This window comes from Spinacia oleracea, chromosome 1 (assembly GCF_020520425.1).
Source record: "Spinacia oleracea cultivar Varoflay chromosome 1, BTI_SOV_V1, whole genome shotgun sequence".
In the NCBI taxonomy this organism is placed as follows: domain Eukaryota; kingdom Viridiplantae; phylum Streptophyta; class Magnoliopsida; order Caryophyllales; family Amaranthaceae; genus Spinacia; species Spinacia oleracea.
Window position 1 is genome coordinate 129086222 of NC_079487.1, and position 27511 is coordinate 129113732.

At 32.9% G+C, this 27511-nt stretch overlaps 1 long non-coding RNA gene across 1 annotated transcript; it reads right to left on the reverse strand.

Moving 5' to 3' along the window:
- Window positions 1-3705: 3705 nt before the first annotated feature.
- Window positions 3706-26005, reverse strand: LOC110794571 (uncharacterized). The gene is made up of 4 exons (XR_002535054.2): window positions 25517-26005; window positions 24900-25021; window positions 24606-24815; window positions 3706-3986 (listed from the first exon to the last, which is right to left on the reverse strand). It is a non-coding gene; the product is annotated as an uncharacterized lncRNA (long non-coding RNA).
- Window positions 26006-27511: the final 1506 nt, after the last annotated feature.

A 27511-nucleotide genomic window follows, 5' to 3' on the forward strand; every position in this document is an offset into this window, starting at 1 on the left:
AGGAACCTGTAGTTCGAACCGAGACCTGTTGTGCAAGTTTCGGGTAACAAAATTGAAAACTTGTTGCAACAGATACCGGTTCTGATTCTCAATTTAGGGTACCATGTACACCAATTCTAATATGAAATGCCCAAAATAAAGGACCAAACCACATAAAAATGCTTCATATGCCCAAAATACATATACAAAAATCCAAGCTAATTTTTAGAAAATATAATATAGAATTACAATTTAAACTCAAACTATAAAATAATCTAATCACAAACCACAAGTTAACAATATTTGTTTTAAAATTTTAAAATGACAGGGTATCTTAAACCGAAACTTGTTGGAACAGGTTTTGATTTTGGTTCTCATTTTAAGGAACGTGTTGCAAAAAGTTTCGGTGTTCTCATTTTCAGGAACCTGTTGCAACATGTTCCGGTTCCGAAAATTTTGACAGGGTACCCTATTATGCTAACCCCGATATTTGCATATTGGTGAGATGGCATCAGGCCGCCTTGACCCAAGGCACGACACGACCTAGCAAGAAAAAAACCATGAAGCATGAATAAGTGAGCCATTCTAGGGAATAACGCGAGAAGTCACAACACAACAAATCGTATTAAAATGAGGGAAATTTGATTTAAACACATAAGCAAGACGTGACACAGGGGCTTAATTAAAACTTGCCTGAGATGAACGTTGAAAATTTCCAGTGTAACACAACATCTATCTGGTACAAACAAATCTAGGACAAAGGTACGCAGACTCAACCTACGTCCATGTCTAGATATTGGTATCTTTGGTATTACGTAACCAAAGATTGAAATTAATGAAGGGGTCATTTATTTTACATATACGCTAATTAAAATAACACGATAACAAACTAAAAGCAAAGATTAATCTAAAACCTCCGAGTTTCATTAGCTCTTAAAAAGTTACACGTAGTAGTACAAGAAAGCAATAAACGCTTAATCATCAGCAAGATTCTTAAGGCAACTAACCTTTGCCTTCGAAGTTCGAATACACCACCTGTAAAATAAACATTACCTTTATGTTAGGTTGTAGATTTTGTGATATTTCAAAATTCAAAGGCTTGTATAAAGTTGTAGAAGTTTGATACTTTAGAGAGCGCTAGTAGGTGCTGGGCCGGTGTGTTTACACTTTAAAGACTACTAAGATCGACGAACTTAGAAATATGTCGGCCAGATAACCATCGAGCCTTTCGAAGTATTTTACTAAATAACTGCTCTAGGTATTATCGTATTTAAAATAAATAAGTAATTAATATCGAAATATTAAATTAAATGCTAAGTCTTGATTAATAATATATAGCTATATTACCAACTCAATACTAGCAAAACCAAGTCCAATGCTCCACTAGGCCCAATAACCCAAGCCATCTCATATTCAATATATAAATGACATAAGTATATTTAAAGGCAACCAAAACATCATTTTTCTTTCATGGGGAGAATACTCCTACTGTCCTACACACATAAGTTGAAGACTACTGTCTAACATATATTGTACTATGTACTACGTACTATGTAGTTGTCTAATAGACAAACTACTAATATCTTGGTTTAGTGGTTAAAAACTTAAAACTGATAACATGTGTACATAGATCGGATAATGTTTTATTCCTCCTTCTCCATTTGTTATTGTATTGTTGCTGAAAATGGTACAAGGCCAACAGCTTATTGATGACGTCATCACCAATAATGAAAAGCTGATCGAAGCATGTTTGTTGTTCACACTTCACTCTGGTACAAAAACGCTACCATAAAACTGCAAGAAAAAAAGAGAGGTTTGGCATTTGGCATAACTTTCAAAGAACAAGAGCATGTTTGCCTTAGCCCTTAGGCTAATTGATGATAGAGACGTCACTCCAGTAGACAATGGGCATGCATTTCTTGGTGGGCACACATCCTCATTGTTCCATTCCCATGTATTTATCTGGCCAAGTACATCATCGTCCACACATTTAACCTGCACAATTCACTTTGCCTTTGGTCCTACGTCGATCACAACTCGCCAAACTCGATCTCATGACGAGCTAAAATCAACTTTGTGTTTTTCTTTATAAATTTTAATTCCCACCAAAAACCATCCTAAATGATAATAGGATACTATAAAATAAATAATTATGACGAAAATGAGGATTAGTATTTTTTATATATATAATTAGTATTCCCATGAACATTGATATAAGAGCAGTTTTCTTATATTTTTACACTACAAATTCATTCCAGTTACTACTATTTATTAACGACTACCAAGTGGCTCGTACTAGGGATATATAATTTTATGGCATTTTTTGTTACTAATGTTTCCTCGAAAGTGACTAGGAATGGGATGGTAGGGTGACTTTCGTTGCATGCTGTTGTCTAAGACTAGAGTATGATTTAAAAGTAGCTGTTTCCTGTTGGTCCACAATACGTGTTACCCTTCATGCTTCATTCCGTGGGGCTATCTTACTTCAATCACAAGGAATTGTTGCTCCTTTCTCTCACCAAAACAAGGAAATGTCAATAAATTCAGGAAAAATGTAATCATGATTAACAAGATTATAGTATGATTATCTTTGTCTACTGAACAAAAATTGAGGATCCACTTCAATGACACGGCGTTAATATTATGTACTCCGTATTGTAATAAACTACGTTGCTCAGACACAAACATAAGTATTATGTGATCCAAATTTGCAAATACAACGACACGGATAAAGGAGTTTCTTGACTAATTCTTTAGACACATCTATCATATAAAATGTCGGAACAAATCTCACCCCGTAATATTTTACATCAGGATAACTTTTACCTAATTTTTTAAACTTTTAATATATTTTAATTAACCTTTATATTATAAAAAAATTGATAAACATTTTAAAGAGTTAAATAATTAATTTTATACATTATTAGTAGTGATTTTAAATAAAAAATCTTTATTACAATAAAAATATACATTATCACCATAAAATAGACAACTTTTGGATATGCAAGAGTAACGTTAAAGCATTTTGAGTTAACTTTTACTACGATGTACAATATTTATTATACAATACTTGTAAGTTGTAACTACAAAGTACCACAACAGTTAGGGCAAAGTTGACTTTTATGTAACTTAGGTACTCCGTATGTGTCTAAGTTCGTTACACTTTTAACACAAACAGAAAAAGATGCGTCCAGATCCTATGGAGTTGTAGGAAACACCTACATTGTACAATTAAGAAAATTTGAGCACTCTATTAGAATTAACGGCCAAAATAGCTGAATTAACTCAATGAATAAAAAAAACAAGTGATCATTAGGGCATTACTCAACTGTCAATCCATTACTTTGTATTAAATTTTTGTAACGGTCAAACCGATTTAAGGATTCCAGGACGGATTTCGGGACAGAGGGAGTAATATGTAAAATAATATTTCATCCTCATCATTCTCCTCGCCTGAAACCTATTCCATTACTCAACCGTCGATCCATTACTCAACTGTCAATTTCGTGTTTTGCTATCAGAAAGTGCAATTTTCCCGCTGTTTCAAACTTTCAGTTATGAATGATTGTTGCTTCAATTTTTATCGACCCCAATTTTTAAGGAAGATACGCATTAATAGTGAAGATTTTGGTGGTAAATATTATGATCCTAGTGATGAAGATATTGCTTGACTCTGCACTGTAGAGTTTTCCTTTAACTCCAGATAATACCTCAAGGCTGACACAATTATAAAAAAAAATCGCAATTTCATGAATCCAAATAGAAGTTCAACTGAGTTATAAGTTAACGGCTTATTTCTTCTAAAATATTTGTTCCAACTAACAACATAGTTAAAGAAATGCCTCAGAATGTCAACTGCAAATAAAAAATCTTAAAAAAAACAGCTTAAACTTTTACGTAATATCTTGAATTGTATTCCGTACTACTTGTACTTGGTAATCAAATATTTATGTTGCGCCAAAGACCTTGCTCTCCATCTCTACTTCAAGAAATTTGAAGGTTCAAACCTGCTAAAAACAATATTTTCAGAATCGATATAGGTTATCAATAAGGAGTGTTATTGTGTACTAAAACATAGAATTTTTCTTAACATAATTGATTGCTTTTTAGTCAAACTTCTTAGGGGGTGTTTAGTTTGCCAAACGGAACGCAAATGACAACAAGAAAGGGAAACAAAGGAGAATAAAAAGTAAAAAGCGAATGATTACCCTGTTGTTTGTTTTGGACAAAATAAAAAATGCAAATGCATAACCACCATATTAATCTTCCGTTTACAATGCATGATTTTAACCTCTTCACTAACGATATATTATGCAATGTGTGTATAGTTCTATACATTAATTAGAGTAAAAAGTTGGAGCAACACGAAGTCGATACAATACCAACCCAACCTAAATCAACTTAAACACGGACTCTTTCAGATTAATTTTTCATATTATGCCATTATCTGACATTTTTTATAAATTTTGTGCACACCAAGACATCAACATGAGACCAAACACAACATGAGACCAAACACAACGCGAGACCGCGACATGTTTGAAAACTCTTATTGGCATAATAGACCTGATCAGCAAAGACATGTACTCCAAATAGGTTCAAATATTCAGGAACCAATCCTCAAATACCTTATATGTTGTATGTTGGATATTTGGCGCACTTATAATTTATTTTCTGAAGTAGCATGTGGATCTAGGTAACCTCCCCCTAATACCATCAAAATGTAATAGCCGTCTAACATAACTCATTGACTCCACTATGAAGATCCCAAAGTTGCCCATAAACCATATGAAACTACTCAAGAACCATGAATTATCACCATAACTCCAGGTAACCTGCTCCGTTGTTCTCAAAGTGTAAGCAAACACCGGGATTTGGAACCAGCCCTTTTAGACCAACAAATCAAATGCATAGAAGAACCAGAATTCACATAGGCTAAGTATCGGATTTTATTAATAACAAGTAGACCTGTCAAACGGGTCGGTCGGGTCGGGCTGTAAAAAATTATTTCGGGTTCGGGTTGAATCGGGTCGGTCACTTTCGGGTTCGGGTTTACAAATGCTTGTTCAAGACCCAGAACATTCGGGTTCGGGTCGACCCAACGGGTTGAGAGATTTTAAAACGCGCATTATATTTTCATTAATTTGGGTGCTAAAAATACACAATATGGGCCTAAATTAACAAATTTTCCTACACAAGTTTATATTTAGTCAAACTCAACCATAAAATGACGTATAATTCAAATTAAAATCATATTACACACAAAAATAGTAAAAACAACGTGTTTATTATGCTTAAATTTTCTCATAATCTCATTTATTACTATAAATACAATGATTTTCAATCGGTCGGGTCTAAAACGGGTTCGGTCGGGTTTTGACCCATTACTTTCCGGGTTGCTCGGGTTCGGATAAAATCGGGTTACGGGTCACAAAATCTTGTTCAGGACCCAGTATTTTCGGGTCGGGTTCGGGTCGGTTTTCGGGTCGGGTCCATTTTTGACAGGTTTAATAACAAGTCACAAGTTTTAATCTTAGATCACAAACATAACACGGTCTGCCAAAGAATAACATGGCATCAAGGCGATAACCTCTCCTAAGAATATGTTAGACCTTTTGCCACTTCAAGATACATTCCTACACCCAAGAGAAAGATAAACTAAAAAGATCAACTCCAATAACACACACACATCCTAACCTATTTTGCGAAGCAAAAGATCCGACAGAATTCAGAAATCATAATTAACCCCCTACACAGGTCAAAGACAAAGCTCAACTAAAACCCGTAACAACATGAATCATGTCTTTCATGAGCACCCCAAAGTTTATGTTCCTTTTCTTCTCTCTATTATACAAGACCCTGGGAGGCTAGGAGTCCACAACTATTGCAAAGAGCATAGAACTATTTATCTTTTGCCGTATGTGCATTTACTATAATACCAAATTGCTCTTTCATTCTTAACTCAGTCAATAATCATCAGAACAATAAATCAAAAGAAGATATGAGGTAGTGTTCTCTTCACCTATTTACTTATCTTGTTGCTATGAACTTATCTTAAAAGAAGTTATCTAATCTAAGCTTATTACCTGAACTTGTCAACTCTTATCTTATCTTATTAGCCTTGAACTTACTAAGCCTATTGAAACTTACAAAATGTAACCTTCGTTTTTATTAACCCTTATCTAATCTAAACATCTTAGCCCTTATTTTATTTTATCTAAACTTATTAGCCCTTATTTTATTTTATCTAAACTTATTAGCTCTTATATTATCTTACATGAATTTATTAACCCTTATAATATCGAACTTGTTAGTATTAACCATTAGGAAAAAATATCAATGTATTATTTAGTAAAAATAGTTTGATGAACTAAAAATCAGATTTATCTATAGAACTAACTTTAATCCATCAAAAGCTATCAATTGTTCCCCAATTACAATTTATTTCTCAACAATGTTCTCATTCAGTAAACAGTGTCTCATCATTTAGACTCACAAATCCAACACAATGACAACCATACAAACATACCAAGCTTGGTTCCTTATATTACTCTCAATAGACCAAATGTTGATTCATTTAAACTAAATTTTACTCAAAGGTATGCTTTCAATATATCCATAAACCGCATAATAAATACAACCACTAAACCTCAAAAATCAAACTCTTCCGCCCCTTCAGGTGGGAAACTTAGACATCAAAAACTACCCTCACTTTATTGTCAAAATAACTTTCCTCTGTCACTCGACTCCGATCAGCACAATATATCCATAAGAACATCCAAGATTATTCTCATTCGCTTCTAAAATAAAACTTCCCACAAAACACATCACAAAAACAGTCCTTAGCCCCCTAAAGAAAACTTTTCAATGCAAAAAGTTCTTTCGTTGGAACAACTTTCAAACAGTTGAATAAGAAACCGTAACTAAATAATCAATTTATTAGTAAAATCCTCAGATAATTCTACAAATTTCTATAACTAGTTCAAAAAGCAATCAAAGATTCCTAAATCAAAATTTGCTTGTCAATTAAACTATTCCACATTAGGTCAACACCTCTCATCGTTAAGATCCACAAATCAAACACAGCGATAATTGATGTGGCACAAAAAGCCCTACATCAATAATCATCAAAACATAGTGAGCTTGGTTCCTTTATTAGTCCCAAAAGTTGAATAATAGTACAAAATCTTCAAATTTTATTTTAAGTATGCTTTCAATAAAAGACTTCCATAAACCGCATAATTAATACAACCACAAACTCCTCAAAATTTTCTCTTCCCTAAGAACACTTAGGCATAAAAAAATCCACTAGCTCTTGGTTGTCAAAATCACTTCCTCTCAATAACCATCGAACATCCAAGACTAGTCTCACTAAGCTTCCAAAATTTTACTTTCCATAAACCACATAATAAACACTATCTCTAGGCCCACAAAAATAGTTGTTCACAGAATAAAGTTCTTTAGTTTAAAACTTTTTCAAACAATTGGATAAGAAACCACTAGTAAAAAAATCTTTTTCCAAGTAAAATCAGTTTTAAGGACACTATCACAAACTTTAAGCCATCTAAATGAAGAATATTCCCTAATCATAGGTTATTTCTCAACAGAACAGTACGCAATGAAATAACTCTCATCATTAGGACCAAAAATTCCAACACAATGATAACAATTGAAAACATATATAACTTGCTTCTTTGCGTTACTCCCAAAATATGCTCAAACTTAAACTAGGTCGTCACAAATTTACTTCAAGTATGCTTTCATTATAAGACTACCATAAACCGCATACATTGATACATAAATCCCAATAATATAACCACTAGAACCGCAAAAAAAATAGAATCTCTCTTCTCTTCACTAATAGAACATGGCTTCAAAACTTCCCTGCCATACATTATTGTAAAAATCACTTTCCTGCGACAGTAAAGATCAATCCTCTTAATAAAAACCATATAAGATTCAAACTAAGCCTTCACAAACTGACTCCAAGTATGCTTTCCATATAAGATTCACCATAAACTACATAATAAATACAACCTCTTAAACCACAAAAAAAGAGCAGTCTCTTCAACTAAGGCATCAAAAACTCACCTACCACACTATGTTGTCAATCATTATCATTATCATTACCCCATTGCCTCAAAGAGGCTCCCGCAAGAAGCGGGGTAAGGAGGGTCGGACGTATGCAACCTTACCCCTGCAATTGCAGAGAGGTTATTTTATAAGTCAATTACCACACTATGTTGTCGAAATCACTTAAAAATATAATAACATTAAAAGTACACCCACTACGCGTCCAAAGTAGAACTTTCCAAAAACCACATAATAAAAACTATCACTAGGACCTCAATATTAGCAATTGACTTATAAAATATCTACCGCCAAAACAAGTTTCTAACAATTAGATAGAATATCATTTTTTTATTTATTCTTTTTAAGGTAAAAATTAGTTCGTTGATAAAATAGTCATACGACATCTACAATACAAATCAAAACTAACAAATACTCCCTCCGTCCCTTAATACTCGCACAAACCGGTGCGGAGTTTAAGGCATTTGAATTGACTTGTTAATTTATGGGTGTTAGTTGATAGTGGGTATTTTTTTAATATAGTTAGTGGGAAATGTGTAAGAGGTGGAGAGTGGTGAATGGGGGTGTGAATTTTTAAATGATTTTTTGTAGGGAATAAGGGGTGTAGGTGAGGTTAGTAAGTAAGTGTGAGAAATAATATAATATTGGTATAAATTTCCATTGTGGTGCAAGTATTAAGGGACGACCCGAAAAGGAAAGCAGTGCGAGTATTAAGGGACGGAGGGAGTACAAAACAATTTGGATCAAACAAAATTCTAATCCGTCAAAACCACTTGAATTCTGACCGATCTTTTGCTTCGCAAAATAGACTAATATCTGAATTCTGACTGATCTTTTGCCGCAAAATAGGTTATGGAATAAACCGCATAACATATAGTTACAGAGGTTTGTGCTATTATATCTGATTATTAGTTCTTATTACTGATTATACTAATAACTGATTCTCAATTGAACATTCCAGCATTGAGTCAACTCCAGTAACTAGTAATTACCCACAAATTACACACAATGATAACCATCAAAATAGAGTGACTTAGTTCCTTATATTACTTAAATTATACAGAGTACTAGGCCTTCCCAAAGTTACTCCAAGTACGCTTTCAACATAAGACTTTCCATAAACCGCGTAATATATACAACCCTAAAACCTCAAAATCAGACACACTCTTCCACTCAAAAGCTTAGGCATCATAAATTTCCTATGAGGCTACTATACAGATTTCAAAATCACTCACGTCAATCGTAAACATCGTTCCTCTCATTAATAACCATCTGAACATTCAAACCTTTTCTCCCAAGCTTCCAAACGAGCTTTCCATAAACCACATGATAAATACTATCTCTAGGCCTGTAAATTTGTTATTCACTTTGAAAAATTATTTGGTCAAAAAAATTCAGACAGTTAGGTAAGAAACCATTAGTAAAAAAATCTCATTCTTAGAAAAATCAGTTTTAAGGACTCTACGTAACTTTAATACATCAAAATAATGTAAAATATTCTCTAATAATAGGGACTCTATAACTATCTTCAATCCATGAATATAAAGTAAAATATTCCCAAATAACAGGTTATCAGCCGAACAATCCCACTAAGTGTTAACAACTCTCATCATCAAGACCCAAAAATCAAACACAATGATGCCCATAAAAATATGGAGAACTTCGTTCCTAAAGGAACTCCTAAAGGCAGCTAAATTTATCACGCCTTCAAGAATTTATTCCATAATATAAGACTTCAAATAAACTGAATTACAAATACATCCCAATCGAACATCAAATAATAAGCACTCTTAACACACTTGGTTGTCGACATTACCTTCTCTACATGTCAAAATCACTTTCCTCTACAGGTCAACATCGGTCATCTCAGTAATAACCATGAGAACATTCAAGATAACTCCCACTAAGCTCCCACGAATGAAACTGTCCATAAACCACATAATCAACACAATCTCTAGGACCTCAAAAATAGTTACTCTTAAAGAATTCTTTAGTCAAAACATGTTTGAAGTAATCAAAAAAAGTAAACAATAGTTAAAACTTTATTAGTAAAGTTAGTTTTAGAACTATAGATCAGACTTAAATTTACGTAATTATATACCTACCTACAAACCATTAGAAGGTAGTAAAATATTCTACTATCACATTTTAAATCTAAAATGACTAATCCCGCATCGAGTCAACTCCTTTAATAAGTAAGACCCACACATCAAACACAACGATAACCATCTAAACATAGTGAATTGGTTCCTTATATTACTCAAAACATTGCTTAAATTAAAACTAGGCCTTCACAAATTTACTCCAAGTACGCTTCAATATAAGACTTTCCAGAAACTGTGTCACAATTACAACTAAAACCTCGAAATCATACACCATATGCTTTATACTAAAATAGTTTAGACATCACAAACTTTCCTACGACACTGTTGACAAACTCAAACACCATTCCTCTCAATAGTAACCATCAGAACGTTCAAACTTTCTCTTACTAAGTTTCCAAAATAGAACTTTCCATAAACCAAATGATAAACAATATCTGTAGGACATCAAAAATAGCTATTCACTCGCAAAATTCAACAGTAAAAAGTCTCAAAGTAAATTTCAAACAGTTAGATAAGAAACCATTAATTTAAAATTTTCTTAGTAAAATCAGTGTTAAGGACTCTCTATACCTAACTTTAATCCATTAAAATGAAGACAAATAATCCCTAACCACAGGGTACTCTGAACAGAAAATTTCCATATTGAGTTAACAACTCCAATCATCAAGGTCCAAAAATCGAACACAATGATAACCATGAAAACATAGTGAACTTTGTTCCTAAAACAATTCCCCAAAGCAGATAAATTTAAATTTAGCCCTCACAAACTTACCCCAAGTATGCTTCCAATGTAAGACTTTCACCAAACTGTACAAATACATCTACTGGAACCTCAAATATAAAGCACTCTCATCTTAACTGAGAAAACTTAAGCATCAAAAACTCCAATAACACACTTGGTTGTCTACGTCACTTTCCTTTCTACTACATCGATCCTCTAAATAGTAAGTTTATAACCATAAAAATATTCAAGATCACTCACTAAGTTTCCAAAACATAACTTTCCATAAACCACGTGACCAACACAATAGGACCTCAAAATTAGTTATGGTTTAAAGTTCTTTAGTCAAAAAAAGTTTCTAACACCCGGAAAAGTAACCATTAGTACAAAAATTCAGTTGGTTTTAAAACCAAAGAATCAGACTTATTATACACATTTCTACACCTACCTATAAACAATCAAAAGGTAATGAAATATTCTCCAATCACTATTCAGTTATCAATTGAACAATCCAGCATGGAGTCAACTCCATAGCTAGTGAGACCCACAAATCAAACTCAACGATAACCATCAAAACAAAGTAGACTTGATTCCTTATATTATTCCAGGTGTTACTTCAATTATACAGAGTAATATGTCTTCATAAATTTACTCCAAGAACGCTTCAATATAAGACTTTCCATAAACCGCATGATAAATACAACCACTGAAAACTCAAAATAACACACTTTGCTCTTCACTCAAAAGTTTAGGCATCATAAAGTTTCCGAAGAGGCTACGACAAACTGATGCATAAATCGATTACCTGAATCAGTAAAAACCATTCCTCTCAATAGTAACCATCTGAAAAATTCACGACTTCTCTCCCAAGCTTCCAAAAGACCTTTCAATAATCCACACGACAAATACCATCTCTAGGCCCGTAACATAACAATTAACCATGAAAAATTATTTAGTCAAAATAATTTAAAACAGTTGCATAAGAAACCATTAGCTAAACAATTTTGATCCTAGAAAAATCAGTTATAAGGACTCTATAACGAACTTTAATACATCAAAATCAAGTAATTATCCCCTAATAACAGGTTCTCAACTGAACAATCCCACATTGTGTTCATAAATCTCATCATCAAAACCCTAAAATCAAACCCAATGATGCCCATAAAAACACGTGAACTTTGTTCCTAAAACAACTCCCAAATGTAGCTAAATTTATCAAGCTTTCACGAATTTGCTCCAAGGATGCTTTAAATATAACACTGCAAATAAACCGCATTACAAATACCTACACAAGGACCTCAAAAGCATTCTTCAGATAGCATAGGCATCATAGCGTCCACTTATGTTGTCGAAATTACCTTCCTCTAGAAGTCAAAATCACTTTCCTAAACAGGTCAACATCGGTCATCTCAGTAATGACCATGAGAACATTAAACATCACTCTCACTAAGCTTCAAGAATATAACTGTCCATAAACAAAATAATCAACCCAATCTCAAGGACCTCAAAATAGTTACGCTTACAGAATTCTTTAGTCAAAACAAGTTCTGAGAAGCCAGAGAAATAACCAATAGTAAACATTTAAAAAAAAAACAGTTCGTTAGTGAAGTACTTTTAGGAACTACTGGTCAGATTTTCAATTTTACATACTTCTATACCTACCATAAACCATCACAAGGTAGTGTTCTGCAATCACATTTTTAAATCTAAATCGACTAAACCTAAATCGAGACAACTCCTTTAATAAGTAAGACCCACACATCAAACAGAATGAAAACCATCACAACAAAGTGAACTTGGTTCCTTATATTACTCCGAATATTGCTTAAATAAAGCTAGGCTTTCACAAAGGTACTCCAAGTACGCTTTCAATACAAGACTATCCAAAAACCGTATAATAATTAGCGATAAAACCTCAAAATCAAACACCTTATGCTTTACACTAAAATAATTTAGACATTGTTGTCAAACTCAATTAGCTAATTCAGTAAACACCATTCCTCTCAATAATATTACCATCAGGAAGGTTCTAAAATTTTCTCACCGAGTTTCCAAAATAGAACTTTCCATAAACCAAATGATAAAACAATATCTCTAGTACCGCAAAATAGCTATTCACTTAGAAAAAATTCATTAGTCAAAAGACCCAAAACAAATTTCGAACAGTTAGATAAGAAACCATTAATAAAAAACCATGCTAAGTAAAGTCAGTCTTAAGAACTCTCTATACCTACCTTCAATCTATTAAAATGAAGTCAAATAATCCCTAACCACAGGTTGTTCTCAACAGAACAATCCCACACTGAGTCAACAACTCCCATCATGAAAACATAGTGAACTTTGTTCCTAAAACAACTCCCAAAAGTAGCTAATTTGAATTTAACCTTCACAAATTTACTCCAAGTATGCTTCCAATATAAGACTTTCAACCGACCAAGTAACAGATACATCCACTGGAACCTCAAAATTAGTGAAGTTAGTTTTCCGAACTCAAAGTTAGACTTAATTGTACATATTCCTGTACCTACCGATAAACCATCAAACGGTAGTCAAATGTTCTCCAATCACAGTTCAAATCTAAATTGAATAATCCTGTACTGAGTCAACTTAGTTCCTCATACTGCTCATGTCGCTTAAATTAAACTGAGCCTCCACAAACTTACTCCAAGTATATTTTCAATATAAGTTTCCGAAAAACAGCGTAATAAATACAAACACAAAAAAAAACCTCAAAATCAAACACAATAGTCTCTTCACTCGAAAAAGGTAGGCATCAAAAACATTCCTACGACACAGTTGTCAAAATCACTTACCAACACCGTTCATCTCAATAATAACCATCTAACATTCAATATTTTTCTCACTGAGCTTCTGAAATAGAACTTCCCATAAACTACATGATAAATACCATCTCTAGGCCCCAAAAAGAGCAATTCTCTTGGAAAAATCATTAAGGCAGAAAATTTCAAACAATTAGATAAGAAACCATTAGTATAAATATTTGTTTCTTAGTAAAATTCAGTTCAAACTTCGAAGGACTCTACAACTATAATCCATCAAAATGAAGTAAAATGTCCCCGAGTCATATGTCATTCTCAACAAAACAATCCCACAATGAGTTGACAACTTTCATCATAAAGACCCAAAAATATCAAACGCAACGATAGCCATCAAAACACAGTGAAACTTGTTCCTAAAAATTTTCCCAAAAGTACCTAAACTTAGATCAAGCCTTCACGAATTTACTCCAAGTATGCTTTTAATATAAAGTTTCAACAAATCAAATTACAAATACGACCACTACAACTTCAAATACGCTAACATAACTTAGGAATCAAAAGCTCCACTACCACACTTGGTTGTCAAACCAAGTTTCCTCTGCCGGTGGAAATCAATCCTCTCAACAAATAACGATCTCAGAACATTCAAGGCTACTCTCACTAAGCTTCCAAAATATAACTTTCTATAAACCCCATACTCAACACAATATTTAAAACCTCAAAAGTAGCTAACTTCAAAAATTCTCAAGACAAAACAAGTTTCAAACAGTAATAAAAAAAAAACATTAGTACAAATTGACAGTTCCTTAGTAAAATCAGACTTAACTGCACATATTTCTATACCTCTATAAACCATCAAAAGGCAGTGAAATGTTCTCCCATCAAAATTTAGTTCTCAATTGAACAATTCTGCATTAAGTCAACTCCTCTAATCAGTAAGACCACATATCAGACACAAAGATAACCATCAAAACATATGAACTTGGTCCCATATATAACTCTAAAAGTTGCTTAAATGAAACTAAGCCTTCATAAATTTACTCCAACTGCGCTTCCAACATAAGACTTCCATGAAGTGCATAATAAATATAACCACTAAAACCTCAAAACCAAACACTCTCCTCCACCCAAGAGATTTAGGCATAAAAAAACCATTCCCACCAAAACGTTGTCAAAATCACTTTCATCAATCAATAAACACTGTTCCACTCAATAATAACGATCAGAACATTCAAGACTTTCCCCACTAAGCTTTCAAAATAGAACTTCCCATAAACCACAAATAAACACACTCTAAGATCACAAAATAGTTGTTCACTTAAAAAACTCTTTAGTCAAAACAAGTTTCAAACAATTAGCCCAGAAACTATTAGTAGAAAATCAGTTTTGTAAACTAAAAATAAGATTGAGTTGTACAAACTTCTATAACTACCTTTGAACCAACAAAAGGCAGTCAAATATTCTCAATTGTACAATCTCGAATAGAGTTAACCCTCCAACCACTAATACCCCAAATTCAAACACAATGATAAACAAACATATTGAACTTGGTTTCATGTATTACTCCATGTGTTGCCTAATTTAAACTAAGCCTTCACAAACTTTACTTCAAATTATCTTTCGATATAAGAAACCGTATAAAAAATACAACCATTAGAACCACAAAAATATAAGAATCTCTTCTCTTCACTAAGAAGACTTTGATATCAAAAACTCCCTTACCACATTGTTGTCAAAATCACTTTCCTTTTGTCATTCAACATCGATCCTCTTAATAATAACCATCAACACATTAAAGAGTCCTCTTGCTAAGCATCCAAAATAGAACTTTCCACAAACCAGTTAATAAAGACAATATTTAGGTCCTCAAAAATAGCTACTCACTAATTATTCAGTCAAAACAAGTTTCAAACAGTTAGATAAGAACACATTAGTAAAATATCATTCTTAGTAAAATCATTTTTGAAAACTGAAAATAAGATTTTATTGTAGAACACACTATAACCAATTTAAATCCAGAAAAAGGTAGCCAAAGATGGCCCAACCTCAGTTTATTTCTAAACATAACAATACCACGTTGACTTTATCATTAAGACCCACATTGAAAACCATCTAGACATAGTGAATTCGGATCCTTGTATTACTTCCAGAAGTTGCTGAATTCAAATGAAGCCTTCACAAACAAACTCCAAGTATGTTTTCCATATACAACTCTCCATGCACTGCGTAATAAATACAACCACTTATACCACAAAAATATAACAGTCTCTTCTATTAACTAAGAAAACTAAGGCATCAAAAACTCCCTACCACACTTGTGTTGCTAAAATCCCTTTCCTCCGTTACTCAACATCGATCCTCTTAATAATATCCGTCAGAAAATTGAGAGCACTCCCACTACACTTCCTTGATAGAACTTTCCAAAAAGCACAAATAAATACTTCTATAACTACCTTTGAACAATAAATAGACAGTCAAATATTCTCGGATCACATCATCACAGTTCAATCCTCAATTGAGCAATCCCACATAGAGTTAACACCTTTAATCATTAAGACCCACAAATCAAACATAATGATAACCATGAATACATATTGAACTTCGTTCCTTATATTACTCCAGATGTTGCTTTTTAATCTAAGCTTTCACATATTAACTTCAAGTATGCTTTCAATATAAGACCCTTTCTATAAAGGCGCATAATAAATCAACCACTTTCCTCTCTTCACTATGAAAACTTAGGCAACAAAAACTCCCCTAACACTGTTGTCGAAATCGCTTTCCTTCATTACTCAAGATTGACCCACTCAATAACAACCATCAGAAAGTTCGAGATTACGCTCACTAAAATTCCAAAACAGAACATTCCATAAACTACATCATAAGCTCTATACCTAGGCCCTCAAAAGTAGCTATTGATATAACAAAAATCTTTAGTCAAATCAAGTTTCAAACAGTTAGATAAGAAACCATTAGTAAAAAAAAGTGTTTTTATAAGTAAAATCAGTTTAAGGGACTAAAAACCAGATTCAATTGTACGAATCTCTATAACAACCTTTAATCCATCGGAAAGAAATCAAATATTTTGCAAATCACAATTTATACCTCAACTGAGCAATCCCAGAGTCAGTCAGTCAAAACCTCTCATCATTAATACCTGTGAATCAAATTCAATGAAAACCACCAAAATGTACTGAACATTTTTACGGATATTACTCCAAAAAGATGCTGAATTTAAACTAAGCCTTAACAAAATTACTCAAAGTATGTTTCCAATATAAGATTTTCCATAAATCGCATAATAAATAACCACTAGAACCTCAAAAATAGGCACTCTTCTGTTCTATCCACTTAGAGAACTTAGACATCAGAAACTCCCCAATTACACTTGCGTTGTCAAAATCATATTTTCTCCTTCGGCAGCACTGATCATCATTTAGACCCAAACAGCGAAACACAATGGACTAGAAACCCATAATCCTTCCATCAATAACCATCTAAACATATTAACAAGATAACTCCTAGTACACTTCCAAAATAGAACTTTCCATAAACCACAACATAAACACTATCACTAAAACCTCAAAATATTCACTTCAACAACAACAACATAAACTATTCAGCCAAAGCAAGTTTAAACATCAAGTTAAAAACCATTAGTATGATTTACAATTAAGACATCTTGGTTGAACCACACAACAAACTCCTAAAGCTAGAACCTCAATTACCTAACCTACTCTTACAGAAATATATAAGATCAAAAGCAGTAAGTCGACAAAAATGTAAGTGAACATCCAAAAAGTTATCCACTTGTAAACGAAACTCTCATCCATAATGATAACCATCAATACATATTGAACTTGGTTCCTACTCCAGATGTTGCTTTTTAAACTAAGCTTTCACATATTAACTTCAAGAATGCTTTCAATATAAGACCCTTTCCATAAACCGCATAATAAATCAACCACTTTCCTCTCTTCACTATGAAAACTTAGGCAACAAAAACTCCCCTAACACTGTTGTCGAAATCGCTTTCCTTCATTACTCAAGATTGACCCTCTCAATGATAACCATCAGAAAGTTCGAGATTACGCTCACTAAAATTCCAAAACGGAACATTCCATAAACTACATAATAAACTCTATGCCTAGGCCCTCAAAAATAGCTATTCATATAATAAAAATATTTAGTCAAATCAAGTTTCGAACAGTTAGATAAGAAACCATTAGTAAAAAAAAAGTTTTTTTATAAGTAAAATCAGTTTTAGGGACTAAAAACCAGATTCAAGTCAAAACCTCTCGTCATTAATACCTAAAAATCAAATTCAATGATGACCGCCAAAATGATTACTCCAAAAAGATGCTGAATTTAAACTAAGGCTTAACAAAATTACTCAAAGTATGTTTCCAATATAACACTTTCCATAAATCGCATAATAAATAACCACTAGAACCTCAAAAATAGGCACTCTTCTGTTCTCTCCACTTAGAGAACTTAGACATCAGAAACTCCCCAATTACATTTGCGTTGTCAAAATCATATTTTCTCCTTCGGCAACACTGATCATCATTTAGACCCAAAATAACACATGATGATAGCCAGCAAAACACAATGGACTTGGAACCCATAATCCTTCCATCAATAACCATCTAAACATATCTACAAGATCACTCCTAGTACACTTCCAAAATAGAACTTTCCAAAAACCACAACATAAACACTATCACTAAAACCTCAAAATATTCACTTCAACAACAACAACATAAACTATTCAGCCAAAGCAAGTTTAAACATTAAGTAACAAAACCATTAGTATGATTTACAATTAAAACTTCTTGGTTTGAACCGCACAACAAACTCCTAAAGCTAAAACCTAAATTAACTAACCTACTCTTACGAAAAAATATAAGATCAAAAGCAGTAAGTCGACAAAAATGTAAGTGGACAACCAAAAAGTTATCCACTTGTAAACGAAACTCTCATCCATAATGATAACCATCAATACATATTGAACATGGTTCCTAATAGTACTCCAGATGTTGCTTTTTAAACTAAGCTTTCACATATTAACTTCAAGCATGCTTTCATTATAAGACCCTTTCCATAAACCGCATAATAAATCAACCACTTTCCTCTCTTCACTATGAAAACTTAGGCAACAAAAACTCCACTAATACTGTTGTCGAAATCACTTTCCTTCATTACTCAAGATTGACCCTCTCACTAATAACCATCAGAAAGTTCGAGACTACGCTCACTAAAATTCAAAAACAAAACATTCCATAACCTACATAATATACTCTATACCTAGGCCCTCAAAAATAGCTATTCATATAATAAAAATATTTAGTCAAATCAAGTTTCGAACAGTTAGATAAGAAACCATTAGTAAAAAGCAGTCTGTTTATAAGTAAAAACAGTTTTAGGGACTAAAATCAAGAATCAAGTCAAAACCTCTTGTCATTAATACCTAAAAATCAAATTCAATGAAAACCGCCAAAATGTACTGAATTTTTTTACGGATATTACTCCAAAAAGATGCTGATTTTAAATTACTCAAAAGTATGTATCCAATATAAGACTTTCCATAAATCGCATAATAAATAACCACTAGAACCTCAAAAATGGGCACTCTTCTGTCCTCTCCACTTCGAGAACTTAGACATCAGAAACTCCCCAATTACACTTGCGTTGTGAAAATCATACTTTCTCCTTCGGTAGCACTGATCATCATTTAGACCCCAAATAACACATGATGATAGCCAACATAACACAATGGACTTAGAACCAATAATCCTTCCATCAACAACCATTTAAACATATTTACAAGATCACTCCTAATACACTTCCAAAAAGAACTTTTCATAAACCACAACATAAACACAATCACTAAAACCTCAAAATATTCACTTCAATGCAAGTTTATTAGTTTAAACATTTTACAAAACCATTAGTATGATTTACAATTAAAACTTCTTGGTTGAACCGCACAACTAACTCCTAAAGCTAAAACCTCAATTACCTAAACTACTCTAACGTAAAAAATATAAGATCAAAAGCAGTAAGTCGACAAAAATGTAAGTGGACATCAAAAAATTTATCCACTTGTAAACGAAACTCTCATCTATAATGATAACCATCAATACATATTGAACTTGGTTCCTAATATTACTCCAGATGTTGCTTTTTAAACTAAGCTTTCACATATTAACTTCAAGAATGCTTTCAATATAAGACCCTTTCCATACACCGCATATATAAAAACTTAGGCAACAAAGACTCCCCTAACATTGTTGTCGATGTCGCTTTCCTTCATTAATCAAGATTGACCCTCTCAATAATAACCATCAGAAAGTTCGAGATTACGCTCACTAAAATTCCAAATCAGAACATTCCATAAACTACATAATATACTCTATACCTAGGCCTTCAAAAATAGCTATTCATATATTAAAATCTTTAGTCAAATCAAGTTTCGAACAGTTAGATAAGAAACCATTAGTAAAAAATAGTCTTTTTATCAGTAAAATCAGTTTTAGGGACTAAAACCAGATTCAAGTCAAAACCTCTCGTCATTAATACCTAAAAATCAAATTCAATGATAACCGCCAAAATGTACTGAATTTTTTTACGGATATTACTCCAAAAAGATGCTGAATTTAAACTAAGGCTTAACTAAATTACTCAAGGTATGTTTCCAGTATAAGACTTTCCATAAATCGCATAATAAATAACCACTAGAACCTCAAAAATACGCACTCTTCTGTTCTCTCCACTTAGAGAACTTAGACATCAGAAACTCCCCAATTACACTTGCGATGTCAAAATCATATTTTCTCCTTCGGTAGCACTGATCATCATTTAAACCAAAAATAACACATAATGATAGCCTGCAAAACACAATGGACTTGGAACCCATAATCCTTCCATCAATAACCATCTAAACATATTTACATGATCTCTCCTAGTACACTTCCAAAATAGAACTTTCCATAAACCACAACATAAACACTATCACAAAAACCTCAAAATATTCAATTCAACAACAACAACATAAACTATTCAACCAAAGCAAGTTTGAACATTAACCATTAGTATGATTTACAATTAAAACTTCTTGGTTGAACCGCACAAGAAACTCCTAAAGCTGAAACCTCAATTACCTAACCTACTCTTACAAAAAATTATAAGATCAAAATCAGTAAGTCGACAAAAATGTAAGTGGACATCCAAAAAGTTATCCACTTGTAAACAAAACTCTCATCCATAATGATAACCATCAATACATATTGACCTTGGATCCTAATATTACTCCAGATGTTGCTTTTTAAACTAAGCTTTCACATATTAACTTCAAGCATGCTTTCAATATAAGACCCTTTCCATAAACCGCATAATAAATCAACCACTTTCCTCTCTTCACTATGAAAACTTAGGCAACAAAAACTCCACTAATACTGTTGTCGAAATCACTTTCCTTCATTACTCAAGATTGACCCTCTCAATAATAACCATCAGAAAGTTCGAGATTACGCTCACTAAAATTCAAAAACAAAACATTCCATAAACTACATAATATACTCTATACCTAGGCCCTCAAAAATAGCTATTCATATAATAAAAATATTTAGTCAAATCAAGTTTCGAACAGTTAGATAAGAAACCATTAGTAAAAAGCAGTCTGTTTATAAGTAAAATCAGTTTTAGGGACTAAAATCAAGAATCAAGTCAAAACCTCTTGTCATTAATACCTAAAAATCAAATTCAATGAAAACCGCCAAAATGTACTGAATTTTTTTACGGATATTACTCCAAAAAGATGCTGAATTTAAATTACTCAAAAGTATGTTTCCAATATAAGACTTTCCATAAATCGCATAATAAATAACCACTAGAACCTCAAAAATAGGCACTCTTCTGTCCTCTCCACTTCGAGAACTTAGACATCAGAAACTCCCCAATTAAACTTGCGTTGTCAAAATCATACTTTCTCCTTCGGTAGCACTGATCATCATTTAGACCCCAAATAACACATGATGATAGCCAACATAACACAATGGACTTGGAACCAATAATCCTTCCATCAACAACCATTTAAACATATTTACAAGATCACTCCTAATACACTTCCAAAAAGAACTTTTCATAAACCACAACATAAACACAATCACTAAAACCTCAAAATATTCACTTCAAAGCAAGTTTAAACATTTTACAAAACCATTAGTATGATTTACAATTAAAACTTCTTGGTTGAACCGCACAACTAACTCCTAAAGCTAAAACCTCAATTACCTAAACTACTCTTACGAAAAAAATATAAGATCAAAAGCAGTAAGTCGACAAAAATGTAAGTGGACATCAAAAAATTTATCCACTTGTAAACGAAACTCTCATCTATAATGATAACCATCAATACATATTGAACTTGGTTCCTAATATTACTCCAGATGTTGCTTTTTAAACTAAGCGTTCACATATTAACTTCAAGAATGCTTTCAATATAAGACCCTTTCCATACACCGCATAATAAATCTACCACTTTCCTCTCTTCACTATGAAAACTTAGGCAACAATGACTCCCCTAACATTGTTGTCGATATCGCTTTCCTTCATTAATCAAGATTGACCCTCTCAATAATAACCATCAGAAAGTTCGAGATTACACTCACTAAAATTCCAAATCAGAACATTCCATAAACTACTACCTCCGTTCCTTAATGTTCTTTACGCTTACTATTTGCACGGACTCCAATGCAATATTCAACGACTTATATATCCATTTCCGTATGTGAAAAAATTATAAAATTTTGATATTTTGAAAATACATAATGAGACCAATCTAACAAGATCTTACATGATAACATTTTGATGTATAGAACAGTGGGAATCCACGGTCAAAGTTTTCATACTTTGGAATCATATTCCAAAGCGTAAAGAACATTAAGGAACAGAGGTAGTACATAATATACTCTATACCTAGGCCTTCAAAAATAGCTATTCATATATTAAAATCTTTAGTCAAATCAAGTTTCGAACAGTTAGATAAGAAACCATTAGTAAAAAATAGTCTTTTTATAAGTAAAATCAGTTTTAGGGACTAAAACCAGATTCAAGTCAAAACCTCTCGTCATTAATACCTAAAAATCAAATTCAATGATAACCGCCAAAATGTACTGAATTTTTTTACGGATATTACTCCAAAATGATGCTGAATTTAAACTAAGGCTTAACTAAATTACTCAAGGTATGTTTCCAGTATAAGACTTTCCATAAATCGCATAATAAATAACCACTAGAACCTCAAAAATACGCACTCTTCTGTTCTCTCCACTTAGAGAACTTAGACATCAGAAACTCCCCAATTACACTTGCGATGTCAAAATCATATTTTCTCCTTCGGCAGCACTGATCATCAATTTAAACCCAAAATAACACATAATGATAGCCTGCAAAACACAATGGACTTGGAACCCATAATCCTTCCATCAATAACCATCTAAACATATTTACATGATCTCTCCTAGTACACTTCCAAAATAGAACTTTCCATAAACCACAACATAAACACTATCACAAAAACCTCAAAATATTCAATTCAACAACAACAACATAAACTATTCAACCAAAGCAAGTTTGAACATTAACCATTAGTATGATTTACAATTAAAACTTCTTGGTTGAACCGCACAAGAAACTCCTAAAGCTGAAACCTCAATTACCTAACCTACTCTTACAAAAAATTATAAGATCAAAATCAGTAAGTCGACAAAAATGTTAGTGGACATCCAAAAAGTTATCCACTTGTAAACAAAACTCTCATCCATAATGATAACCATCAATACATATTGACCTCGGATCCTAATATTACTCCAGATGTTGCTTTTTAAACTAAGCTTTCACATATTAACTTCAAGCATGCTTTCAATATAAGACCCTTTCCATAAACCGCATAATAAATCAACCACTTTCCTCCCTTCACTATGAGAACTTAGGCAACAAAAACGTACCTAACACTGTTGTCAAAATCAATTTTCTTCATTACTCAAGATTGACCCTCTCAATAATAACCATCAGAAAGTTCGAGATTACGCTCACTAAAATTCAAAAACAAAACATTCCATAAACTACATAATATACTCTATACCTAGGCCCTCAAAAATAGCTATTCATATAATAAAAATATTTAGTCAAATCAAGTTTCGAACAGTTAGATAAGAAACCATCAGTTTAAGGGACTAAAAACCAGATTCAATTGTACAAATCTATATAATAACCTTTAATCCATCGGAAAGAAATCAAATATTTAGCAAATCACAGTTTATACCTCAACTGAGCAATCCCAGAGTCAGTCAAAAGTCAAAACCTCTCATCATTAATACCTACAAATCAAATTCAATGATAACCACCCAAATGTACTGAACTTTTTTACGGATATTACTGCAAAAAGATGCTGAATTTAAAATAAATACTCCGCTTATACAATAAAATATATAGCACTCTCCTTGATACATAAAATGGTATACACATTCCTTAATAGAACATGGTCTCACTTTAAATCATCTCCATTTAGCAAAAGAAAAGATACCCTATGAAAGAAGGCGTGAAACACAACATATTTCCACTAAACAATACAGCCCTAAGTTAAAAGAAACAATGGAGTCAAACTAGCACCCGAGAACAGTCCCAGTCCTACTTGGAACTTCACCAGTTCACTTAGACAGATTGGCAAAAATTACTGGTTTGTCCAACATTAACAATTTACATGTTGCTATAGAAAAAAATAATAGCAAAAAATAAATAACTTAGTTAGTACAACAGTACACATAACATTACTAAGCATACATCACATCAATACTCAAATGTTCGAAAAACAAAGCAGGGAGTTGTAAAAATACTTCCATACTTCAAGTAAACAAGAAAACAAACCTGCCTCGAAGCACTACTAAGACGTTCTTAAACTAAGGATTCTCTATCACGTGTTGGCTTGCAGCATAGTGGAAGATTACTGCTGAGGATCAAATTGTGGTTCCACAATAGCAGGTGTCCTGAAGGGTTTGCTGCAATTGCTCAGCCATCTGGTGGAAAAAGGGATTCTTGAGCTATCTGCTAAATCAGTTCCTTAACGCTTAGTAGGACCTGCATTCATGACATAATGCACATAATAAGAACAATACTAAGATCTTCAGTAAGCTTGAACACCACCTGTGGATTTTAAGTTACCTCTTTTAATGAGCAGCAGAGAGTAATGACAAAGGATTGCGAAAAAGAAGCAACGTTTAACCTCTTTGCATCCATAGTCCCTTGACAAGCTCAGTAAATGCTTACAGCGTGGGAAGACTGAACTGCGTATACATAAATGGTAACATACATCAGACCTTATTAGGATTAATTCAATGGAAAACATAAAGAACAAAACAAAACTCCACCACTACTCATATACATTGTAGTGTAGGAAGTAGCCGAACAGTGGCTACCACTCACTTCCATTCCATACTCGTTATCCCTAACCCCTAAGGAAGCAATTGCATGATTAATTCCATACTCGTATCGTCATCTTGCACCTTAGAATCCTAAAGTACCTAAAAGAACGCTCATAAAATAACGAGCAAAATAGTAAACAGGCCATGAAGAGAATTTAATAACAAACACGTACTTAATAATCGGGAATTTTGGGCTCAATGACACAATGTTTTGGAATTTAACATACATAATCACCTTAATTGTTCAACTAAACAACAAGACAAACAAATAAAAATAATCTTTTACATATTATATACACAACTACACAAAACCGTCATCAGATCTTAAATTACAAAACAAATAGAGAGTTTGCTCACCTTTGGCGTATAATTCTTCTACTTCGATCAATTCCGATGAAACCCTAGCTGCCTAGCATTACTGTCTCAGAGATTAACTGGCACTGTTTCGTTGCCTGAAACAAGTGGATACCGGAATCACCTCCAAACCCTAGAATTCCCGTCTCAAATACTAATTGACACTGTTACGAGGACTAATTGACGTTTGAAAGACAGAATTACTCCGCAAAGTGAAGATTTTGATCGAAGTTTTCATGAAATCGGGGGGAGAATTAAGACGAACAGACAAAAGGATAAACATCGTCTAAGTTTAGGGTTAGGGTTTTGATCGGATTGTTAGTTTTATGCAGGAGGGATTTGGAATTTTGGAGAGAAAATATAAAGACGGAGTGTTGGGTCGGAATTATCACCGATGACGGCGACGAGGAGTGTTTTATTTTATGGCGGTTAATGTTTACGCGGTAGACACTAGGCAATGAGTTGTAACAACGGAGGTTTACAGCTGTCTTTTTTTTTTTTTCTTCTTTTTTGACAACGGTCTTTTCTTTTCGGGTACTCCGGTTTGAGATTTATTTTTAGTAATAACGGATTAACAAAATAAATGGTTTCCTTTCTATTCCCGTTTCATGCTATTTTTATCTTAAGGATCAAGATTATGCCTCGTAAGATAACAATAAAATTACTAATTGTCCGTAGGTTAAGTGGTGATGGGATTGAATTTGGAAGGAATGACCGCGTGTTCGATCCCCCGCAATAAAAATTGGGAGGTAACTGGAAACTATCCGTCCAAAACTCGCCCCGAATTCGGATTAGGCATAAGGGTAACCGGGTAGTGACAAAAAAAAATTGATTTTGTTGCGTTTCTTTGTATTCAGGCTTGAGGATTAAACCATTATATTGGTGTAAAGAATCTTTAATTAGTCTTGGTTTCCTCTCGGTTATCAATATATATCATGTCATGTAAGATAATACGAAGTATAAAAAATTAAATGTTAATAAATGGTTTTGTTGCATTTCTTTCTATTCAGGTTGGAGGATTGAACCATTATACTGGTGCAAAGAATCCTCAAAGTAGTGTTGGTTTCCTCTCGATTATTGATAACATGCCATGTAAGATAGTACGAAATATCAAAAATAAAGGTTGATTTTTTTTTTTCCCTTCATTAATTTTCCTCTGTCATTATCTATTGTCTCCTATGAACATTTTTAGAGTGAGAGATGACTGGATTAAAAAGGTCCAAACTAAAAAGAATTTGATATTTTGGCCTTAGTAGTCATAGTCTTGTAGTTGTCGTAGTCGTAATAATCGTAATCGTAGTAGTCGTAGTCGCCATGGTAGTGATAAGTGTATCCGTGTACATTAAACAAATCAGTGTGAATTTATATGTATCTCCTAACCTCTGTGTACTTTAAACATAAAATAGGCTAGTGAGAAACAATTTAAAACAACCATTTTATAAATATTTACAAGAGAAAAGCATTGAAGGTGTACAAATGAAAAAGGCCAAATTTGACTTTAAAAATATATATATTTAAAGAAAGTGGGGATAAAAAAAGTAAAAAGATATATAAATGTTCCATTTGTTCCTTTTAAATTTCTCCATACGAATGTTCTTTATGATCTCTCCATAAGTCTGGCCATAAATCATTCTACATTATGTGTTTCCATGTTATTCTTCATTTTTAGGTATTAAGCGCAACTAGTTTATGAGCCCGTTCAATGAACGGACAATTATATAGTGGTTGTTAAACGGTTTTTAAAGTGCTAATTTTGTTGAAAGCTTGTGATTTTAGTGGGAAAAAGTTGAAAAAAATGAATTAAATAGTGAATTGATATGAATGAGAAAGATGAAGTTGAAGAGGTGTTGAAGTTGTAAACTACTTCGTGTAACAAATAACAAAAGGAAAAGTTGAAAAAAAAAAGAACAAATTAATGGATGAAAGATGAAAATAACACATGTCATCTAATAATCTATGGTGTTCCTAGGTATAGACTAGGTATAGATTTAATTAAAT